This window comes from Equus asinus, chromosome 26 (assembly GCF_041296235.1).
Source record: "Equus asinus isolate D_3611 breed Donkey chromosome 26, EquAss-T2T_v2, whole genome shotgun sequence".
NCBI classification, from domain to species: Eukaryota; Metazoa; Chordata; class Mammalia; order Perissodactyla; family Equidae; genus Equus; species Equus asinus.
The window spans coordinates 1,100,217-1,123,562 of record NC_091815.1 but is presented as its reverse complement, the minus strand read 5'-3'; positions in this window follow the sequence as shown (position 1 = coordinate 1,123,562).

Genomic DNA, 23,346 nt, shown 5'->3' with positions numbered 1-23,346 from the left:
TGGCGAAAAGGCAACACTGAGAAATCCACCCTCTGAAACGGACGAAGATGGGCAACAGAGGCTAGCTCAGGTGGGAATCTTTAAGCAAAAGAAACACACAAGGGCGTGGAGACCTGGGGAAAAAGCAACACGGAGAAATCCACCCTCTGAAACTGAGGAAGATGGGCAAGAGAGGCTACCTCAGGTGGCAATCCTTAAGCAAAAACAAAGCACAAAGGCGTGGAGCCCTGGGGACAAAGCAACCCTGAAATATCTACCCTCTGAAACTGAGGAACATGGGCAAGAGAGGCTAGCTCAGGTGGCACTCGTTAAGCAAAAACAAAACACAAAGGCGTGGAGACCTGGGGAAAAAGCAACCCTGAAATATCTACCCTCTGAAACTGAGGAAGATGGGCAAGAGAGGCTGGCTTCAGGTGGCAAACGTTAAGCAAAAGAAACACACAAGGGCGTGGAGACCTGGGGAAACAGCAACACGGAGATATCGACCCTCTGAAACTCAGGAAGATGGGCAACAGAGGCTAGCTCAGGTGGCAATCTTTAAGCAAAAGAAACACACAAGGGCGTGGAGACCTGGGGAAAAAGCAACACGGAGAAATCCACCCTCTGAAACTGAGGAAGATGGGCAAGAGAGGCTACCTCAGGTGGCAATCCTTAAGCAAAAACAATGCACAAAGGCGTGGAGCCCTGGGGACAAAGCAACCCTGAAATATCTACCCTCTGAAACTGAGGAACATGGGCAAGAGAGGCTAGCTCAGTGGCACGCGTTAAGCAAAAACAAAACACAAAGGCGTGGAGACCTGGGGAAAAAGCAACCCTGAAATATCTACCCTCTGAAACTGAGGAAGATGGGCAAGAGAGGCTGGCTTCAGGTGGCAATCTTTAAGCAAAAGAAACACACAAGGGCGTGGAGGCCTGGGGAAAAAGCAACACGGAGAAATCCACCCTCTGAAACTGAGGGACATGGGCAAAAGAAGCTAGCTCAGGTTGCAACCTTTAAGCAGAAAAAAAACACAAGGGCGTGCAGACCTGGCAAAAAAGCCACAGTGAGAAATCTACCCTCTGAAACTGACGAAGATGGACAACAGAGGCTAGCTCAGGTGGCAATTTTTAAGGAAAAATAAAAGGAAGTGCGTGGAGACCTGGGGAAAAAGCAACACGGAGAAATCTACCCTCTAGAACTGAGAAAGAAGCGCAACAGAGGCTAGCTCAGGTGGCAATCTTTAAGCAAAAAAAATAAGATAAAAAAATACAATGGCGAGGAGACCCGGTGAAAAAGCAACCCTGAAAAAGGTACCCTCTGAAACTGAGGAAGCAGGGCAACAGTGCCTAGCTCAGGTGACAATCTTTAAGCAAAAGAAACACACAAGGGCGTGGGGAGCTGGCGAAAAGGCAACACTGAGAAATCCACCCTCTGAAACGGACGAAGATGGGCAACAGAGGCTAGCTCAGGTGGCAATCTTTAAGCAAAAGAAACACACAAGGGCGTGGAGACCTGGGGAAAAAGCAACACGGAGAAATCCACCCTCTGAAACTGAGGAAGATGGGCAAGAGAGGCTACCTCAGGTGGCAATCCTTAAGCAAAAACAAAGCACAAAGGCGTGGAGCCCTGGGGACAAAGCAACCCTGAAATATCTACCCTCTGAAACTGAGGAACATGGGCAAGAGAGGCTAGCTCAGGTGGCAATCGTTAAGCAAAAACAAAACACAAAGGCGTGGAGACCTGGGGAAAAAGCAACCCTGAAATATCTACCCTCTGAAACTGAGGAAGATGGGCAAGAGAGGCTGGCTTCAGGTGGCAAACGTTAAGCAAAAGAAACACACAAGGGCGTGGAGACCTGGGGAAACAGCAACACGGAGATATCGACCCTCTGAAACTCAGGAAGATGGGCAAGAGAGGCTAGCTCAGGTGGCAATCGTTAAGCAAAAACAAAACCCAAAGGCGTGGAGACCTGGGGAAAAAGCAACCCTGAAATATCTACCCTCTGAAACTGAGGAAGATGGGCAAGAGAGGCTGGCTTCAGGTGGCAATCTTTAAGCAAAAGAAACACACAAGGGCGTGGGGAGCTGGGGAAAAGGCAACACTGAGAAATCCACCCTCTGAAACGGACGAAGATGGGCAACAGAGGCTAGCTCAGGTGGCAATCGTTAAGCAAAAGAAACACACAAGGGCGTGGAGGCCTGGGGAAAAAGCAACACGGAGAAATCCACCCTCTGAAACTGAGGGACATGGGCAAAAGAAGCTAGCTCAGGTTGCAACCTTTAAGCAGAAAAAAAACACAAGGGCGTGCAGACCTGGCAAAAAAGCCACAGTGAGAAATCTACCCTCTGAAACCGACGAAGATGGACAACAGAGGCTAGCTCAGGTGGCAATTTTTAAGGAAAAATAAAAGGAAGTGCGTGGAGACCTGGGGAAAAAGCAACACGGAGAAATCTACCCTCTAGAACTGAGAAAGAAGCGCAACAGAGGCTAGCTCAGGTGGCAATCTTTAAGCAAAAAAAATAAGATAAAAAAATACAATGGCGAGGAGACCCGGTCAAAAAGCAACCCTGAAAAAGGTACCCTCTGAAACTGAGGAAGCAGGGCAACAGTGCCTAGCTCAGGTGACAATCTTTAAGCAAAAGAAACACACAAGGGCGTGGGGAGCTGGCGAAAAGGCAACACTGAGAAATCCACCCTCTGAAACGGACGAAGATGGGCAACAGAGGCTAGCTCAGGTGGCAATCTTTAAGCAAAAGAAACACACAAGGGCGTGGAGACCTGGGGAAAAAGCAACACGGAGAAATCCACCCTCTGAAACTGAGGAAGATGGGCAAGAGAGGCTACCTCAGGTGGCAATCCTTAAGCAAAAACAAAGCACAAAGGCGTGGAGCCCTGGGGACAAAGCAACCCTGAAATATCTACCCTCTGAAACTGAGGAACATGGGCAAGAGAGGCTAGCTCAGGTGGCACTCGTTAAGCAAAAACAAAACACAAAGGCGTGGAGACCTGGGGAAAAAGCAACCCTGAAATATCTACCCTCTGAAACTGAGGAAGATGGGCAAGAGAGGCTGGCTTCAGGTGGCAAACGTTAAGCAAAAGAAACACACAAGGGCGTGGAGACCTGGGGAAACAGCAACACGGAGATATCGACCCTCTGAAACTCAGGAAGATGGGCAAGAGAGGCTAGCTCAGGTGGCAATCGTTAAGCAAAAACAAAACCCAAAGGCGTGGAGACCTGGGGAAAAAGCAACCCTGAAATATCTACCCTCTGAAACTGAGGAAGATGGGCAAGAGAGGCTGGCTTCAGGTGGCAATCTTTAAGCAAAAGAAACACACAAGGGCGTGGGGAGCTGGGGAAAAGGCAACACTGAGAAATCCACCCTCTGAAACGGACGAAGATGGGCAACAGAGGCTAGCTCAGGTGGCAATCGTTAAGCAAAAGAAACACACAAGGGCGTGGAGGCCTGGGGAAAAAGCAACACGGAGAAATCCACCCTCTGAAACTGAGGGACATGGGCAAAAGAAGCTAGCTCAGGTTGCAACCTTTAAGCAGAAAAAAAACACAAGGGCGTGCAGACCTGGCAAAAAAGCCACAGTGAGAAATCTACCCTCTGAAACCGACGAAGATGGACAACAGAGGCTAGCTCAGGTGGCAATTTTTAAGGAAAAATAAAAGGAAGTGCGTGGAGACCTGGGGAAAAAGCAACACGGAGAAATCTACCCTCTAGAACTGAGAAAGAAGCGCAACAGAGGCTAGCTCAGGTGGCAATCTTTAAGCAAAAAAAATAAGATAAAAAAATACAATGGCGAGGAGACCCGGTCAAAAAGCAACCCTGAAAAAGGTACCCTCTGAAACTGAGGAAGCAGGGCAACAGTGCCTAGCTCAGGTGACAATCTTTAAGCAAAAGAAACACACAAGGGCGTGGGGAGCTGGCGAAAAGGCAACACTGAGAAATCCACCCTCTGAAACGGACGAAGATGGGCAACAGAGGCTAGCTCAGGTGGCAATCTTTAAGCAAAAGAAACACACAAGGGCGTGGAGACCTGGGGAAAAAGCAACACGGAGAAATCCACCCTCTGAAACTGAGGAAGATGGGCAAGAGAGGCTACCTCAGGTGGCAATCCTTAAGCAAAAACAAAGCACAAAGGCGTGGAGCCCTGGGGACAAAGCAACCCTGAAATATCTACCCTCTGAAACTGAGGAACATGGGCAAGAGAGGCTAGCTCAGGTGGCACTCGTTAAGCAAAAACAAAACACAAAGGCGTGGAGACCTGGGGAAAAAGCAACCCTGAAATATCTACCCTCTGAAACTGAGGAAGATGGGCAAGAGAGGCTGGCTTCAGGTGGCAATCTTTAAGCAAAAGAAACACACAAGGGCGTGGAGGCCTGGGGAAAAAGCAACACGGAGAAATCCACCCTCTGAAACTGAGGGACATGGGCAAAAGAAGCTAGCTCAGGTTGCAACCTTTAAGCAGAAAAAAAACACAAGGGCGTGCAGACCTGGCAAAAAAGCAACAGTGAGAAATGTACCCTCTGAAACCGACGAAGATGGACAACAGAGGCTAGCTCAGGTGGCAATTTTTAAGGAAAAATAAAAGGAAGTGCGTGGAGACCTGGGGAAAAAGCAACACGGAGAAATCTACCCTCTAGAACTGAGAAAGAAGCGCAACAGAGGCTAGCTCAGGTGGCAATCTTTAAGCAAAAAAAATAAGATAAAAAAATACAATGGCGAGGAGACCCGGTGAAAAAGCAACCCTGAAAAAGGTACCCTCTGAAACTGAGGAAGCAGGGCAACAGTGCCTAGCTCAGGTGACAATCTTTAAGCAAAAGAAACACACAAGGGCGTGGGGAGCTGGCGAAAAGGCAACACTGAGAAATCCACCCTCTGAAACGGACGAAGATGGGCAACAGAGGCTAGCTCAGGTGGCAATCTTTAAGCAAAAGAAACACACAAGGGCGTGGAGACCTGGGGAAAAAGCAACACGGAGAAATCCACCCTCTGAAACTGAGGAAGATGGGCAAGAGAGGCTACCTCAGGTGGCAATCCTTAAGCAAAAACAAAGCACAAAGGCGTGGAGCCCTGGGGACAAAGCAAACCTGAAATATCTACCCTCTGAAACTGAGGAACATGGGCAAGAGAGGCTAGCTCAGGTGGCACTCGTTAAGCAAAAACAAAACACAAAGGCGTGGAGACCTGGGGAAAAAGCAACCCTGAAATATCTACCCTCTGAAACTGAGGAAGATGGGCAAGAGAGGCTGGCTTCAGGTGGCAATCTTTAAGCAAAAGAAACACACAAGGGCGTGGAGGCCTGGGGAAAAAGCAACACGGAGAAATCCACCCTCTGAAACTGAGGGACATGGGCAAAAGAAGCTAGCTCAGGTTGCAACCTTTAAGCAGAAAAAAAACACAAGGGCGTGCAGACCTGGCAAAAAAGCAACAGTGAGAAATCTACCCTCTGAAACCGACGAAGATGGACAACAGAGGCTAGCTCAGGTGGCAATTTTTAAGGAAAAATAAAAGGAAGTGCGTGGAGACCTGGGGAAAAAGCAACACGGAGAAATCTACCCTCTAGAACTGAGAAAGAAGCGCAACAGAGGCTAGCTCAGGTGGCAATCTTTAAGCAAAAAAAATAAGATAAAAAAATACAATGGCGAGGAGACCCGGTGAAAAAGCAACCCTGAAAAAGGTACCCTCTGAAACTGAGGAAGCAGGGCAACAGTGCCTAGCTCAGGTGACAATCTTTAAGCAAAAGAAACACACAAGGGCGTGGGGAGCTGGCGAAAAGGCAACACTGAGAAATCCACCCTCTGAAACGGACGAAGATGGGCAACAGAGGCTAGCTCAGGTGGCAATCTTTAAGCAAAAGAAACACACAAGGGCGTGGAGACCTGGGGAAAAAGCAACACGGAGAAATCCACCCTCTGAAACTGAGGAAGATGGGCAAGAGAGGCTACCTCAGGTGGCAATCCTTAAGCAAAAACAAAGCACAAAGGCGTGGAGCCCTGGGGACAAAGCAAACCTGAAATATCTACCCTCTGAAACTGAGGAACATGGGCAAGAGAGGCTAGCTCAGGTGGCAATCGTTAAGCAAAAACAAAACACAAAGGCGTGGAGACCTGGGGAAAAAGCAACCCTGAAATATCTACCCTCTGAAACTGAGGAAGATGGGCAAGAGAGGCTGGCTTCAGGTGGCAAACGTTAAGCAAAAGAAACACACAAGGGCGTGGAGACCTGGGGAAACAGCAACACGGAGATATCGACCCTCTGAAACTCAGGAAGATGGGCAAGAGAGGCTAGCTCAGGTGGCAATCGTTAAGCAAAAACAAAACCCAAAGGCGTGGAGACCTGGGGAAAAAGCAACCCTGAAATATCTACCCTCTGAAACTGAGGAAGATGGGCAAGAGAGGCTGGCTTCAGGTGGCAATCTTTAAGCAAAAGAAACACACAAGGGCGTGGGGAGCTGGGGAAAAGGCAACACTGAGAAATCCACCCTCTGAAACGGACGAAGATGGGCAACAGAGGCTAGCTCAGGTGGCAATCGTTAAGCAAAAGAAACACACAAGGGCGTGGAGGCCTGGGGAAAAAGCAACACGGAGAAATCCACCCTCTGAAACTGAGGGACATGGGCAAAAGAAGCTAGCTCAGGTTGCAACCTTTAAGCAGAAAAAAAACACAAGGGCGTGCAGACCTGGCAAAAAAGCAACAGTGAGAAATGTACCCTCTGAAACCGACGAAGATGGACAACAGAGGCTAGCTCAGGTGGCAATTTTTAAGGAAAAATAAAAGGAAGTGCGTGGAGACCTGGGGAAAAAGCAACACGGAGAAATCTACCCTCTAGAACTGAGAAAGAAGCGCAACAGAGGCTAGCTCAGGTGGCAATCTTTAAGCAAAAAAAATAAGATAAAAAAATACAATGGCGAGGAGACCCGGTGAAAAAGCAACCCTGAAAAAGGTACCCTCTGAAACTGAGGAAGCAGGGCAACAGTGCCTAGCTCAGGTGACAATCTTTAAGCAAAAGAAACACACAAGGGCGTGGGGAGCTGGCGAAAAGGCAACACTGAGAAATCCACCCTCTGAAACGGACGAAGATGGGCAACAGAGGCTAGCTCAGGTGGCAATCTTTAAGCAAAAGAAACACACAAGGGCGTGGAGACCTGGGGAAAAAGCAACACGGAGAAATCCACCCTCTGAAACTGAGGAAGATGGGCAAGAGAGGCTACCTCAGGTGGCAATCCTTAAGCAAAAACAAAGCACAAAGGCGTGGAGCCCTGGGGACAAAGCAACCCTGAAATATCTACCCTCTGAAACTGAGGAACATGGGCAAGAGAGGCTAGCTCAGGTGGCACTCGTTAAGCAAAAACAAAACACAAAGGCGTGGAGACCTGGGGAAAAAGCAACCCTGAAATATCTACCCTCTGAAACTGAGGAAGATGGGCAAGAGAGGCTGGCTTCAGGTGGCAATCTTTAAGCAAAAGAAACACACAAGGGCGTGGAGGCCTGGGGAAAAAGCAACACGGAGAAATCCACCCTCTGAAACTGAGGGACATGGGCAAAAGAAGCTAGCTCAGGTTGCAACCTTTAAGCAGAAAAAAAACACAAGGGCGTGCAGACCTGGCAAAAAAGCCACAGTGAGAAATCTACCCTCTGAAACCGACGAAGATGGACAACAGAGGCTAGCTCAGGTGGCAATTTTTAAGGAAAAATAAAAGGAAGTGCGTGGAGACCTGGGGAAAAAGCAACACGGAGAAATCTACCCTCTAGAACTGAGAAAGAAGCGCAACAGAGGCTAGCTCAGGTGGCAATCTTTAAGCAAAAAAAATAAGATAAAAAAATACAATGGCGAGGAGACCCGGTCAAAAAGCAACCCTGAAAAAGGTACCCTCTGAAACTGAGGAAGCAGGGCAACAGTGCCTAGCTCAGGTGACAATCTTTAAGCAAAAGAAACACACAAGGGCGTGGGGAGCTGGCGAAAAGGCAACACTGAGAAATCCACCCTCTGAAACGGACGAAGATGGGCAACAGAGGCTAGCTCAGGTGGCAATCTTTAAGCAAAAGAAACACACAAGGGCGTGGAGACCTGGGGAAAAAGCAACACGGAGAAATCCACCCTCTGAAACTGAGGAAGATGGGCAAGAGAGGCTACCTCAGGTGGCAATCCTTAAGCAAAAACAAAGCACAAAGGCGTGGAGCCCTGGGGACAAAGCAACCCTGAAATATCTACCCTCTGAAACTGAGGAACATGGGCAAGAGAGGCTAGCTCAGGTGGCACTCGTTAAGCAAAAACAAAACACAAAGGCGTGGAGACCTGGGGAAAAAGCAACCCTGAAATATCTACCCTCTGAAACTGAGGAAGATGGGCAAGAGAGGCTGGCTTCAGGTGGCAAACGTTAAGCAAAAGAAACACACAAGGGCGTGGAGACCTGGGGAAACAGCAACACGGAGATATCGACCCTCTGAAACTCAGGAAGATGAGCAAGAGAGGCTAGCTCAGGTGGCAATCGTTAAGCAAAAACAAAACCCAAAGGCGTGGAGACCTGGGGAAAAAGCAACCCTGAAATATCTACCCTCTGAAACTGAGGAAGATGGGCAAGAGAGGCTGGCTTCAGGTGGCAATCTTTAAGCAAAAGAAACACACAAGGGCGTGGGGAGCTGGGGAAAAGGCAACACTGAGAAATCCACCCTCTGAAACGGACGAAGATGGGCAACAGAGGCTAGCTCAGGTGGCAATCGTTAAGCAAAAGAAACACACAAGGGCGTGGAGGCCTGGGGAAAAAGCAACACGGAGAAATCCACCCTCTGAAACTGAGGGACATGGGCAAAAGAAGCTAGCTCAGGTTGCAACCTTTAAGCAGAAAAAAAACACAAGGGCGTGCAGACCTGGCAAAAAAGCCACAGTGAGAAATCTACCCTCTGAAACCGACGAAGATGGACAACAGAGGCTAGCTCAGGTGGCAATTTTTAAGGAAAAATAAAAGGAAGTGCGTGGAGACCTGGGGAAAAAGCAACACGGAGAAATCTACCCTCTAGAACTGAGAAAGAAGCGCAACAGAGGCTAGCTCAGGTGGCAATCTTTAAGCAAAAAAAATAAGATAAAAAAATACAATGGCGAGGAGACCCGGTCAAAAAGCAACCCTGAAAAAGGTACCCTCTGAAACTGAGGAAGCAGGGCAACAGTGCCTAGCTCAGGTGACAATCTTTAAGCAAAAGAAACACACAAGGGCGTGGGGAGCTGGCGAAAAGGCAACACTGAGAAATCCACCCTCTGAAACTGAGGAAGATGGGCAAGAGAGGCTGGCTTCAGGTGGCAATCTTTAAGCAAAAGAAACACACAAGGGCGTGGAGGCCTGGGGAAAAAGCAACACGGAGAAATCCACCCTCTGAAACTGAGGGACATGGGCAAAAGAAGCTAGCTCAGGTTGCAACCTTTAAGCAGAAAAAAAACACAAGGGCGTGCAGACCTGGCAAAAAAGCAACAGTGAGAAATGTACCCTCTGAAACCGACGAAGATGGACAACAGAGGCTAGCTCAGGTGGCAATTTTTAAGGAAAAATAAAAGGAAGTGCGTGGAGACCTGGGGAAAAAGCAACACGGAGAAATCTACCCTCTAGAACTGAGAAAGAAGCGCAACAGAGGCTAGCTCAGGTGGCAATCTTTAAGCAAAAAAAATAAGATAAAAAAATACAATGGCGAGGAGACCCGGTCAAAAAGCAACCCTGAAAAAGGTACCCTCTGAAACTGAGGAAGCAGGGCAACAGTGCCTAGCTCAGGTGACAATCTTTAAGCAAAAGAAACACACAAGGGCGTGGGGAGCTGGCGAAAAGGCAACACTGAGAAATCCACCCTCTGAAACGGACGAAGATGGGCAACAGAGGCTAGCTCAGGTGGCAATCTTTAAGCAAAAGAAACACACAAGGGCGTGGAGACCTGGGGAAAAAGCAACACGGAGAAATCCACCCTCTGAAACTGAGGAAGATGGGCAAGAGAGGCTACCTCAGGTGGCAATCCTTAAGCAAAAACAAAGCACAAAGGCGTGGAGCCCTGGGGACAAAGCAACCCTGAAATATCTACCCTCTGAAACTGAGGAACATGGGCAAGAGAGGCTAGCTCAGGTGGCAATCGTTAAGCAAAAACAAAACACAAAGGCGTGGAGACCTGGGGAAAAAGCAACCCTGAAATATCTACCCTCTGAAACTGAGGAAGATGGGCAAGAGAGGCTGGCTTCAGGTGGCAAACGTTAAGCAAAAGAAACACACAAGGGCGTGGAGACCTGGGGAAACAGCAACACGGAGATATCGACCCTCTGAAACTCAGGAAGATGGGCAAGAGAGGCTAGCTCAGGTGGCAATCGTTAAGCAAAAACAAAACCCAAAGGCGTGGAGACCTGGGGAAAAAGCAACCCTGAAATATCTACCCTCTGAAACTGAGGAAGATGGGCAAGAGAGGCTGGCTTCAGGTGGCAATCTTTAAGCAAAAGAAACACACAAGGGCGTGGGGAGCTGGGGAAAAGGCAACACTGAGAAATCCACCCTCTGAAACGGACGAAGATGGGCAACAGAGGCTAGCTCAGGTGGCAATCGTTAAGCAAAAGAAACACACAAGGGCGTGGAGGCCTGGGGAAAAAGCAACACGGAGAAATCCACCCTCTGAAACGGACGAAGATGGGCAACAGAGGCTAGCTCAGGTGGCAATCGTTAAGCAAAAGAAACACACAAGGGCGTGGAGGCCTGGGGAAAAAGCAACACGGAGAAATCCACCCTCTGAAACTGAGGGACATGGGCAAAAGAAGCTAGCTCAGGTTGCAACCTTTAAGCAGAAAAAAAACACAAGGGCGTGCAGACCTGGCAAAAAAGCCACAGTGAGAAATCTACCCTCTGAAACCGACGAAGATGGACAACAGAGGCTAGCTCAGGTGGCAATTTTTAAGGAAAAATAAAAGGAAGTGCGTGGAGACCTGGGGAAAAAGCAACACGGAGAAATCTACCCTCTAGAACTGAGAAAGAAGCGCAACAGAGGCTAGCTCAGGTGGCAATCTTTAAGCAAAAAAAATAAGATAAAAAAATACAATGGCGAGGAGACCCGGTGAAAAAGCAACCCTGAAAAAGGTACCCTCTGAAACTGAGGAAGCAGGGCAACAGTGCCTAGCTCAGGTGACAATCTTTAAGCAAAAGAAACACACAAGGGCGTGGGGAGCTGGCGAAAAGGCAACACTGAGAAATCCACCCTCTGAAACGGACGAAGATGGGCAACAGAGGCTAGCTCAGGTGGCAATCTTTAAGCAAAAGAAACACACAAGGGCGTGGAGACCTGGGGAAAAAGCAACACGGAGAAATCCACCCTCTGAAACTGAGGAAGATGGGCAAGAGAGGCTACCTCAGGTGGCAATCCTTAAGCAAAAACAAAGCACAAAGGCGTGGAGCCCTGGGGACAAAGCAACCCTGAAATATCTACCCTCTGAAACTGAGGAACATGGGCAAGAGAGGCTAGCTCAGGTGGCACTCGTTAAGCAAAAACAAAACACAAAGGCGTGGAGACCTGGGGAAAAAGCAACCCTGAAATATCTACCCTCTGAAACTGAGGAAGATGGGCAAGAGAGGCTGGCTTCAGGTGGCAATCTTTAAGCAAAAGAAACACACAAGGGCGTGGAGGCCTGGGGAAAAAGCAACACGGAGAAATCCACCCTCTGAAACTGAGGGACATGGGCAAAAGAAGCTAGCTCAGGTTGCAACCTTTAAGCAGAAAAAAAACACAAGGGCGTGCAGACCTGGCAAAAAAGCAACAGTGAGAAATGTACCCTCTGAAACCGACGAAGATGGACAACAGAGGCTAGCTCAGGTGGCAATTTTTAAGGAAAAATAAAAGGAAGTGCGTGGAGACCTGGGGAAAAAGCAACACGGAGAAATCTACCCTCTAGAACTGAGAAAGAAGCGCAACAGAGGCTAGCTCAGGTGGCAATCTTTAAGCAAAAAAAATAAGATAAAAAAATACAATGGCGAGGAGACCCGGTGAAAAAGCAACCCTGAAAAAGGTACCCTCTGAAACTGAGGAAGCAGGGCAACAGTGCCTAGCTCAGGTGACAATCTTTAAGCAAAAGAAACACACAAGGGCGTGGGGAGCTGGCGAAAAGGCAACACTGAGAAATCCACCCTCTGAAACGGACGAAGATGGGCAACAGAGGCTAGCTCAGGTGGCAATCTTTAAGCAAAAGAAACACACAAGGGCGTGGAGACCTGGGGAAAAAGCAACACGGAGAAATCCACCCTCTGAAACTGAGGAAGATGGGCAAGAGAGGCTACCTCAGGTGGCAATCCTTAAGCAAAAACAAAGCACAAAGGCGTGGAGCCCTGGGGACAAAGCAACCCTGAAATATCTACCCTCTGAAACTGAGGAACATGGGCAAGAGAGGCTAGCTCAGGTGGCACTCGTTAAGCAAAAACAAAACACAAAGGCGTGGAGACCTGGGGAAAAAGCAACCCTGAAATATCTACCCTCTGAAACTGAGGAAGATGGGCAAGAGAGGCTGGCTTCAGGTGGCAAACGTTAAGCAAAAGAAACACACAAGGGCGTGGAGACCTGGGGAAACAGCAACACGGAGATATCGACCCTCTGAAACTCAGGAAGATGGGCAAGAGAGGCTAGCTCAGGTGGCAATCGTTAAGCAAAAACAAAACCCAAAGGCGTGGAGACCTGGGGAAAAAGCAACCCTGAAATATCTACCCTCTGAAACTGAGGAAGATGGGCAAGAGAGGCTGGATTCAGGTGGCAATCTTTAAGCAAAAGAAACACACAAGGGCGTGGGGAGCTGGGGAAAAGGCAACACTGAGAAATCCACCCTCTGAAACGGACGAAGATGGGCAACAGAGGCTAGCTCAGGTGGCAATCGTTAAGCAAAAGGAACACACAAGGGCGTGGAGGCCTGGGGAAAAAGCAACACGGAGAAATCCACCCTCTGAAACTGAGGGACATGGGCAAAAGAAGCTAGCTCAGGTTGCAACCTTTAAGCAGAAAAAAAACACAAGGGCGTGCAGACCTGGCAAAAAAGCCACAGTGAGAAATCTACCCTCTGAAACCGACGAAGATGGACAACAGAGGCTAGCTCAGGTGGCAATTTTTAAGGAAAAATAAAAGGAAGTGCGTGGAGACCTGGGGAAAAAGCAACACGGAGAAATCTACCCTCTAGAACTGAGAAAGAAGCGCAACAGAGGCTAGCTCAGGTGGCAATCTTTAAGCAAAAAAAATAAGATAAAAAAATACAATGGCGAGGAGACCCGGTGAAAAAGCAACCCTGAAAAAGGTACCCTCTGAAACTGAGGAAGCAGGGCAACAGTGCCTAGCTCAGGTGACAATCTTTAAGCAAAAGAAACACACAAGGGCGTGGGGAGCTGGCGAAAAGGCAACACTGAGAAATCCACCCTCTGAAACGGACGAAGATGGGCAACAGAGGCTAGCTCAGGTGGCAATCTTTAAGCAAAAGAAACACACAAGGGCGTGGAGACCTGGGGAAAAAGCAACACGGAGAAATCCACCCTCTGAAACTGAGGAAGATGGGCAAGAGAGGCTACCTCAGGTGGCAATCCTTAAGCAAAAACAAAGCACAAAGGCGTGGAGCCCTGGGGACAAAGCAACCCTGAAATATCTACCCTCTGAAACTGAGGAACATGGGCAAGAGAGGCTAGCTCAGGTGGCACTCGTTAAGCAAAAACAAAACACAAAGGCGTGGAGACCTGGGGAAAAAGCAACCCTGAAATATCTACCCTCTGAAACTGAGGAAGATGGGCAAGAGAGGCTGGCTTCAGGTGGCAAACGTTAAGCAAAAGAAACACACAAGGGCGTGGAGACCTGGGGAAACAGCAACACGGAGATATCGACCCTCTGAAACTCAGGAAGATGGGCAAGAGAGGCTAGCTCAGGTGGCAATCGTTAAGCAAAAACAAAACACAAAGGCGTGGAGACCTGGGGAAAAAGCAACCCTGAAATATCTACCCTCTGAAACTGAGGAAGATGGGCAAGAGAGGCTGGCTTCAGGTGGCAATCTTTAAGCAAAAGAAACACACAAGGGCGTGGAGGCCTGGGGAAAAAGCAACACGGAGAAATCCACCCTCTGAAACTGAGGGACATGGGCAAAAGAAGCTAGCTCAGGTTGCAACCTTTAAGCAGAAAAAAAACACAAGGGCGTGCAGACCTGGCAAAAAAGCCACAGTGAGAAATCTACCCTCTGAAACCGACGAAGATGGACAACAGAGGCTAGCTCAGGTGGCAATTTTTAAGGAAAAATAAAAGGAAGTGCGTGGAGACCTGGGGAAAAAGCAACACGGAGAAATCTACCCTCTAGAACTGAGAAAGAAGCGCAACAGAGGCTAGCTCAGGTGGCAATCTTTAAGCAAAAAAAATAAAATAAAAAAATACAATGGCGAGGAGACCCGGTGAAAAAGCAACCCTGAAAAAGGTACCCTCTGAAACTGAGGAAGCAGGGCAACAGTGCCTAGCTCAGGTGACAATCTTTAAGCAAAAGAAACACACAAGGGCGTGGGGAGCTGGCGAAAAGGCAACACTGAGAAATCCACCCTCTGAAACGGACGAAGATGGGCAACAGAGGCTAGCTCAGGTGGCAATCGTTAAGCAAAAGAAACACACAAGGGCGTGGAGACCTGGGGAAAAAGCAACACGGAGAAATCCACCCTCTGAAACTGAGGAAGATGGGCAAGAGAGGCTACCTCAGGTGGCAATCCTTAAGCAAAAACAAAGCACAAAGGCGTGGAGCCCTGGGGACAAAGCAACCCTGAAATATCTACCCTCTGAAACTGAGGAACATGGGCAAGAGAGGCTAGCTCAGGTGGCAATCGTTAAGCAAAAACAAAACACAAAGGCGTGGAGACCTGGGGAAAAAGCAACCCTGAAATATCTACCCTCTGAAACTGAGGAAGATGGGCAAGAGAGGCTGGCTTCAGGTGGCAATCTTTAAGCAAAAGAAACACACAAGGGCGTGGAGGCCTGGGGAAAAAGCAACACGGAGAAATCCACCCTCTGAAACTGAGGGACATGGGCAAAAGAAGCTAGCTCAGGTTGCAACCTTTAAGCAGAAAAAAAACACATGGGCGTGCAGACCTGGCAAAAAAGCAACAGTGAGAAATCTACCCTCTGAAACCGACGAAGATGGACAACAGAGGCTAGCTCAGGTGGCAATTTTTAAGGAAAAATAAAAGGAAGTGCGTGGAGACCTGGGGAAAAAGCAACACGGAGAAATCTACCCTCTAGAACTGAGAAAGAAGCGCAACAGAGGCTAGCTCAGGTGGCAATCTTTAAGCAAAAAAAATAAGATAAAAAAATACAATGGCGAGGAGACCCGGTGAAAAAGCAACCCTGAAAAAGGTACCCTCTGAAACTGAGGAAGCAGGGCAACAGTGCCTAGCTCAGGTGACAATCTTTAAGCAAAAGAAACACACAAGGGCGTGGGGAGCTGGCGAAAAGGCAACACTGAGAAATCCACCCTCTGAAACGGACGAAGATGGGCAACAGAGGCTAGCTCAGGTGGCAATCTTTAAGCAAAAGAAACACACAAGGGCGTGGAGACCTGGGGAAAAAGCAACACGGAGAAATCCACCCTCTGAAACTGAGGAAGATGGGCAAGAGAGGCTACCTCAGGTGGCAATCCTTAAGCAAAAACAAAGCACAAAGGCGTGGAGCCCTGGGGACAAAGCAACCCTGAAATATCTACCCTCTGAAACTGAGGAACATGGGCAAGAGAGGCTAGCTCAGGTGGCAATCGTTAAGCAAAAGAAACACACAAGGGCGTGGAGACCTGGGGAAAAGGCAACACTGAGAAATCCACCCTCTGAAACGGACGAAGATGGGCAACAGAGGCTAGCTCAGGTGGCAATCGTTAAGCAAAAACAAAACCCAAAGGCGTGGAGACCTGGGGAAAAAGCAACCCTGAAATATCTACCCTCTGAAACTGAGGAAGATGGGCAAGAGAGGCTGGCTTCAGGTGGCAATCGTTAAGCAAAAGTAACACACAAGGGCGTGGAGACCTGGGGAAAAAGCAACATTCAGAAATCCACCCTCTGAAACTGAGGAAGATGGGCAACAGAGGCTACCTCAGGTGGCAATCGTTAAGCCAAAGAAACACACAAGGGTGTGGAGACCTGGGGAAAAAGCAACACGGAGAAATCCACCCTCTGAAACTGACGAACATGGGCAAAAGAAGCTAGCTCAGGTTGCAACCTTTAAGCAGAAAAAAAACACATGGGCGTGCAGACCTGGCAAAAAAGCAACAGTGAGAAATCTACCCTCTGAAACCGACGAAGATGGACAACAGAGGCTAGCTCAGGTGGCAATTTTTAAGGAAAAATAAAAGGAAGTGCGTGGAGACCTGGGGAAAAAGCAACACGGAGAAATCTACCCTCTAGAACTGAGAAAGAAGCGCAACAGAGGCTAGCTCAGGTGGCAATCTTTAAGCAAAAAAAATAAGATAAAAAAATACAATGGCGAGGAGACCCGGTGAAAAAGCAACCCTGAAAAAGGTACCCTCTGAAACTGAGGAAGCAGGGCAACAGTGCCTAGCTCAGGTGACAATCTTTAAGCAAAAGAAACACACAAGGGCGTGGGGAGCTGGCGAAAAGGCAACACTGAGAAATCCACCCTCTGAAACGGACGAAGATGGGCAACAGAGGCTACCTCAGGTGGCAATCGTTAAGCCAAAGAAACACACAAGGGTGTGGAGACCTGGGGAAAAAGCAACACGGAGAAATCCACCCTCTGAAACTGAGGAACATGGGCAAAAGAAGCTAGCTCAGGTTGCAGCCTTCAAGCCGGAAAAAAAAAGACGCAAGGGCGTGGAGAGCTGGCGAAAAAGCAACACTGAGAAATCTACCCTCTGAAACCGAAGAAGATGGGCAACAGAGGCTAGCTCAGGTGGCAATCTTTAAGCAAAAAAAAAAAAATAAAAAAATACAATGGCGAGGAGACCCGGTCAAAAAGCAACCCTGAAAAAGGTACCCTCTGAAACTGAGGAAGCAGCGCAACAGTGCCTAGCTCAGGTGACAATCTTTAAGCAAAAAAAAAAAACAAAAAACAAAAAACAAAAAACAAAACCCACAATGGAGTGGAGACCCGGGGGAAATCAACACTGAAAAATACAAAAAGAATGGAAGACCAATAGACAGAGCAGGCACTTTCACCTGGGGTGGAGGAGGTACGCATGGATGACCGATAAGCGCATGAAAAGATGTGAGCTGTTCCCTGGAAAAGCAAGTGAGAAAATTAGAGGGAGACATTGTGGGGACACATGCGTGAGACTGCCTTCTTCCAAATACCGGAACAGGATCAAACTGCTAGTCAGGTCGCGGAGAAGCCAAGTCAGTCACTCACGCCTCACTGGTGGTGAAGGGAAACGGTATGGCCTCTGTGAAAAAGGGCGTGGCGGGTTCCAAAACTGACACGCCGCGGAAACAACCACCGAAAGTGGCAACCTACATAAGCCTTTGGTGTATCTTGCCTCCTAAGAGCGTCTGTATGTAGCTGGAGCCTTGGGTCGTTAAGGCTTCCACAGTGATCTGTGGTGGGTGGGTGGGGGGGGGGGCCTTGGGCCTTGGGGGTCTCCGCTGGACCTCCAGGAAGTCAGCTTTTGTGGAGTCCCGTGAGTCCTTCCAGGGAGGGAGGCATCCAACCCGAGGGTGGTCTGGAGGGCACCACTCCCACCACTCCCGGGGGCTGGGGCGGGGGGCGGGGTGGGGGCTGCGGCCACGTTCCTGTTCATTCACACAGAATCCGGGGCATGAATGTTCTTAGCAGCTCTGTTCCACACAGCCCCACACTGGAAACCACACAGACGTCCTGCGAGTCCCATCCCTTGCTCATGTCGCCGGGGCTCCGGAGGAGGGCCACTCTGTAAAAGCGGCCGCCAGATGGCGCCCAACGACCGGCGCGGAGGGGTCAGCGGGAGGGAACCGGGTCACCAGCCAGCGAGAGTGCACAGCCTGAGCCCACCGCCGGGTCAGGTCTCTCTCTGTCTCTGTCTCTGTCTCTGTCTCTGTCTCTCTCTGTCTCTGTCTCTGTCTCTGTCTCTCTCTGTCTCTCTCTCTCTCTCTTTCTCTCTGGGCCCGCTTGGGGCGGCCGGGAGGTCACCACGTGAGGCCCCAGGGTGTCCACCTCGGAGCTCCCAGGCAGCACAGGGCAACCCTGGGCGCAGAAGGAGGTGTTGGAAAATCGGCGGGGAGGGGGGTGGGGTGGGTGGGCTTGCCAGGAAGGGGACAGACTCCCCACGTGACTTCTGGGCCGGGCCGGGCGCGGGGCTGCCGGCTGGCTGACGCGGACAGAGGTGGAAAAGTCCCCGGAGATGCCACGGGGCAGGCCGGGGCTGCCGGCCCCCGCTTCCCGGAGCGGCCCGAGCACTTCCCGGGCTCCCGGGAGGACTTAGAAAATCACGGCGGGGTGGGGGGTGGGGGTCGCTGTCAAACCGAAACCATGCACGTCATCAGAGAAGGACCGTGACGACGGAGGAATTGTCCGCAGTCTGTCAGGAATTGTGTGCAGCCTGTCACTTCCGGCCCAGAGGGTCTCTCTAAGGCAGACGGACAGACAGAGCCCACAAGTCGTAGAGGAAAGGACCGAGCCGCTTGGCCGCGGAAAAGTTTACAACACAAAACAGGTCTCCCTCCGCACGGGGCCACAGCAAAGCCCAAAGACGACACACGGGGGGGAGCATGGGTGCAGATGCACGTGTGGTGATAAGAATATGGATTTCAGCAGGGCTTCCCGTCCTCATCAACAAGCAGAAGCACCCAAATGGTGGGGGTTGGGGGGCAGAGACCTCACAGCCATTCCCTCCACAAATCGAGTTCCCCAGGACATCCTCACAGCGCCGTGCTGTGAGTGTGTGTGGGTGTTTAAAATGGAGTAAATGTGGACGTGGAACTGCTCCGTGAAACCAAAATAACAACAGTCGTAGATCTTCTTTGGTCATTTAGAAAATTCTTTTTTTTTTTTTTTTCCCCAGCGGTGCACGTATTTCCCTTCCAAAAAAGAAGAACGGGAAAGGAGATGTTAAAGGCAAGCAGAGAGAGGAAAACTGTTGCAAAACAAAAGCTGAGCTCCCGTCCGAGGGAGGCCTCCTCCATTGGAGGCCTAGGAAATCATTCTGACAAAATGGAGGATCTCTGTCTTTGGTGTCGATTCCCTCAGAGGTCAAGAGAAACATTTTCCAATGTCTTTATCAGGAGGAGACTAGAAGTTAGAGAAAAGTATCCTTTCGGGAGTGAGAAAAACAAATTCTGATTTTGCATCAGCTTCCCTCCGATCTTGAAACTCATTGACTTGATTCCATTCTGTCGACGGAAATAATCCGGAACCAATCTATCCGTGAAAATCGGGGTGCGTTTATTCTGAGCTAAAATGTGAGGACTGTGGCCCGGGGCCTTTCTTCCCGAAGGAAGAGAGGGTGCCCGGGAAGTGGGGTGTACAGAGTGCTTCTAGACCCCCAGAGAGGACGTTTCACATAGGATCGAAAGGTCCCTTGGATGATAGTCGCGAGACTGCTCTGTCGGCACAGCGATCGACAGACACTGCTGGGTGGCAGGTCTGTTGTCTGGGCCTGGGTGGTCACAGGGGAGCCGGATGGTCAAAGGTGAGCGCAACCATCCGCTCCTAGCCTAAGGAAAGATGCCTCTCCTTAAGGAAAGGCCCGAGCACGGGGAAGCTGCTCCTTTCCCTTAAGGGCATTGGTTCTTGCCGTAGGAAATGTGTAAAGCGGATCTACGATGCGATGCGTGCTCGACGGCCACGTCAGGCCCTTTTCGAAAAACACTGTCAGGCCGAATTAGGCCGACACCCAATGGCTTCCTCATAGACTCCCATAGATCCTATCGCTCGCCATTTCTATCTGTCCACTCGTTCCAATTTTAGGCCACTTGACCACGAACAGGCCTTTTTCTCAGATTATTTTCCCCGTGAAACTTTGATCACCTTTTCACAGACAAAACGATCTTTACTTTTTAGGCCCTCTTGCCTGAAGGCAGCCATCTCACTTTCCTTGAACACAAAGATGTTTCCCATATTCACTTTTAGTGGCTTTTTGTTTTGTTTTGTTTTGTTTTGAGGACGATGAGCCCTGAGCTAACTGCTGCCAATCCTCCTCTTTTTGCCGAGGAAGGCTGGCCCTGAGCTCACCTCCGTGCCCATCTTCCTCTATTTCATATGTGGGACGCCTACCACCACGTGGCTCGCCCAGCGGTGCCACGTGCACCCCCGGGATCCGAACTGGCGAACCCCGGGCCGGCGAAGCGGAACAGGCACACTTAACCAGCGCGCCACCGGGCCGGCCTAGTGGCTTTCATCGCATTTGTTAAGTAGATTTTTTAACCCTCACGAACCTTAATTTTGGTGAAAACTAAGAAGCCAGCAATTAGGAACTGTCCTTCCCATGAGCATTCCGTCGCTTGGCCAATGTCTAAACACTTGGCCACTTTTAGAAACATGGGATTTCATAGGTTTAGCTTTTCCTTCGCTTTATTTGATTTCATCTCACTTTAGTTTTTGGGTGAGGAAGATCGGCCCTCACAGAGCTAACGCCTGTTGCCAATCTTCCGTTTTTGTTTTTTTTTCCCCCCCTCCCGATTTTTCTCCCCCAATCCCCCCCATGACATAGTTGTCTATCTTAGTTGAGGGCCCTTCCAGTTGTGGCATGTGGGACGCCGCCTCCACACGGCCCGACGAGCGGTGCCGTGTCCGTGCCGTGCCCGGGATCTGAACCGGCAAAACCCTGGGCCGCCGAAGGGGAGCTTGTGAACTTAACCACTCGGCCACGGGGCCGCCCCTGTCCGTGGACTTTTTTATCACCTGATTTCACCTCGCAAAACTTCAAAGCTTCAAGTTATCAGAGAGGTTTGGGAAGTTGTTTTTATTAATTTAATTAATTTATTTTTCGAGGAAGACGAGCCCCGAGCTGACACCTGCTGCCAATTCTCCTCTTTTTGCCCCGGGAGAGTGATCCCGAGCTAACATCCGTGCCCATCCCCCTCCCCTTGATAGGCGGGACGCTGACCACAGCGTGGCTCGCCAAGCGGCGCCACGTCCGCACCCTGGATCCGAACCTGCGAACCCCTGGCTGACAAAACGGAACGTGCGAACTTAACCGCTGTGCCGCCGGGCTGGCCCTTCGGGAAGTTATTTTCAGGACACGGGCCATAAACTAGAATCACCGCTACAGGTTTATCGGAGCGACATCAGCGTTCGTGGTGGATTGAGTCGTCCCCTCTGTCTCTCCCCTCCAGGGCACAACCAAAGGGACGTCTATCGACCCACCCACCAAGGATTCCCCCCCCCCCCCCCCCGCACGGCACAGCAGGATGCCTGAGAGATCCACGCAGCCCTACAGCGGCAAGTCACATTCGCACAGTCAAAATTCAATGGCAGAGACAAAACGTTAAGGTCAGTGAGAGGGAAGAGAATAACCGGCCCAGGAGCAACGGTGTGAAGAACACGGAGAAGACGGGTCCTAGACGCCGGGGTCCCCGGAGCAGCGATTTCATCAGAGGCCCGCAAACGTCCACGATCTCCACACCACGTTTATGGCCGACTGCGTGCGTGGGTCCTTTGGAATCGACCAGGCTACCGTCCGGGCCACTTTGGGACATCGTGTCCAGCTGCCCCGAGCGGTGGAGCTGTCGTTCAAGTGTAAGATGGGGCCCGTCCGGGGAGAGAATGGGGACGGGGAAAGGGAGGCCGCGGGAAGTCACAGAGTCTGAGGTGTTCGGGGGAGACTGACTCTTCTGAAGTGGAGGTGGTAGAAGGAGAGCAGCAGGATTTTTGGATTTTTGTTCCCTCTGTTAGGTATCTGGGTCCGGAGGAGAGTGGGGCGGGGGGGGGGGCGGGTGGTGGTGGTGGTGGTGGGTGTGAGGCTGAGGCGGGGCTGGTGCTTCCTTTCCGAGTCAGGTGGAAGAGCTCCTCCAGTGGAGGTTTTTAGACAAGGGGTCTGGTCTGGCAGGATGGGAGGTTGCGGGTTGAGCCACAGGGGAATCTGTCGTAGCTCAGACTCGGGCCTTTGAAGAAATAGACAGAGAGAGGAGTTTTGCTCTGTCTGTCACCGCAGCCGGCACCTCAGGAGCAACAACAGGAGGCTTCCCGAATGAGTGAAGGGGCAGGAGCCAGCGTGCCCCGTGCCTCTCTCAGCCCTGCGCCGGCAGGGAAGGAAGCAGGCAGGCAGGCCTCAGGGCTACTCCCGTCCTACTGCCCGGTGGTCCCTGTCCCGGCCCCGCCCCCACTCTCCCCCTGACCCTCACCGCTCCCCAGCCCTCTTCTCAGCCAGAGAGGCGATGGGGGGGGGCGGTGCGGTCCCAGAACAAGTTTCCTCTCATCCGCCATCATCTTGCCACCCTGACGACTTGGCCTGAGATCCGGCCTAGGCTGTACCCTGAGATCCGGCCTAGGCTGTACCCGTGTGTGGTTTTCCTGTGGACAAGGGGGCCGGTTCACCATTTCGGAAGAAACCCCTAGCCTTCCACTGCCGAGTCGCCAGCCTGGGAGGGGGGAGGGGGGAGGGGGGAGGGGAGGTCAGGCCCATTCATTCCGATGGGCCTGGCGTCAGGGCTTCATTCAAGTGCAGGAAGCTCTCTCCCATGGCCTCGGGCTTTTTTCCATTGAACGGCTTTCTTCAATTCCCCCACCCTTAGGCCGCAGTCCACCAAGGGCCGGGAGGCAGGGAGGGAAGATGTTGGGGCAGGGTGGCTGTCTGAGAAACTCGCCTCATCTGGGGCAGAAAGAGTGCCCCCCTCCTTTCTCTAACCCTACTAGACTGCTTGAGGATCACGGACGGTTTGGCTCATCGATGAGCCCTGCGTTATGGGCCCGGCAAGCAAACTCCTAACGGGCAACCCGCCGCTCTAGGCGTGTGTGGGTTTTTTGATCTTTCACCTTCAAGTTCGCACGACATCGGTCCGTGTCCCCCGCCCCGGCTTCCCATGGGAAATCCTCCGTCTCTTTCCACAGACTCACTGGCGACTTCACACAGTGCCTGCCTCCTCCTCCTTAGGAAGGAAGGAAGGAAGGAAGGAAGGAAGGAAGGAAGGAAGGAAGGAAGGAAGGGAGGGGCTGACCCCGTGGCCGAGCGGTTGAGTTTGCACGCTCCGCTTCAGCGGCCCGGGGCTTGGAAGGTTCGGATCCTGGGCTCGGACACGGCACCGCTCATCAAACCACGCTGAGGTGGCGTCCCACACGGCAGAACCAGAGGGACCCTCAAAGAGAATATAGAACTAGGTACTGGGGTGCTCTGGGGAGAAGAAGAAGAAGGAGGAGGAATAAAAAGAAAAGAAAAGATTGGCAATGAGCTCGGGTGCCAGTCTTTAAAAAAAAAAAAAAAAAAAGAGGAAGAAAGAT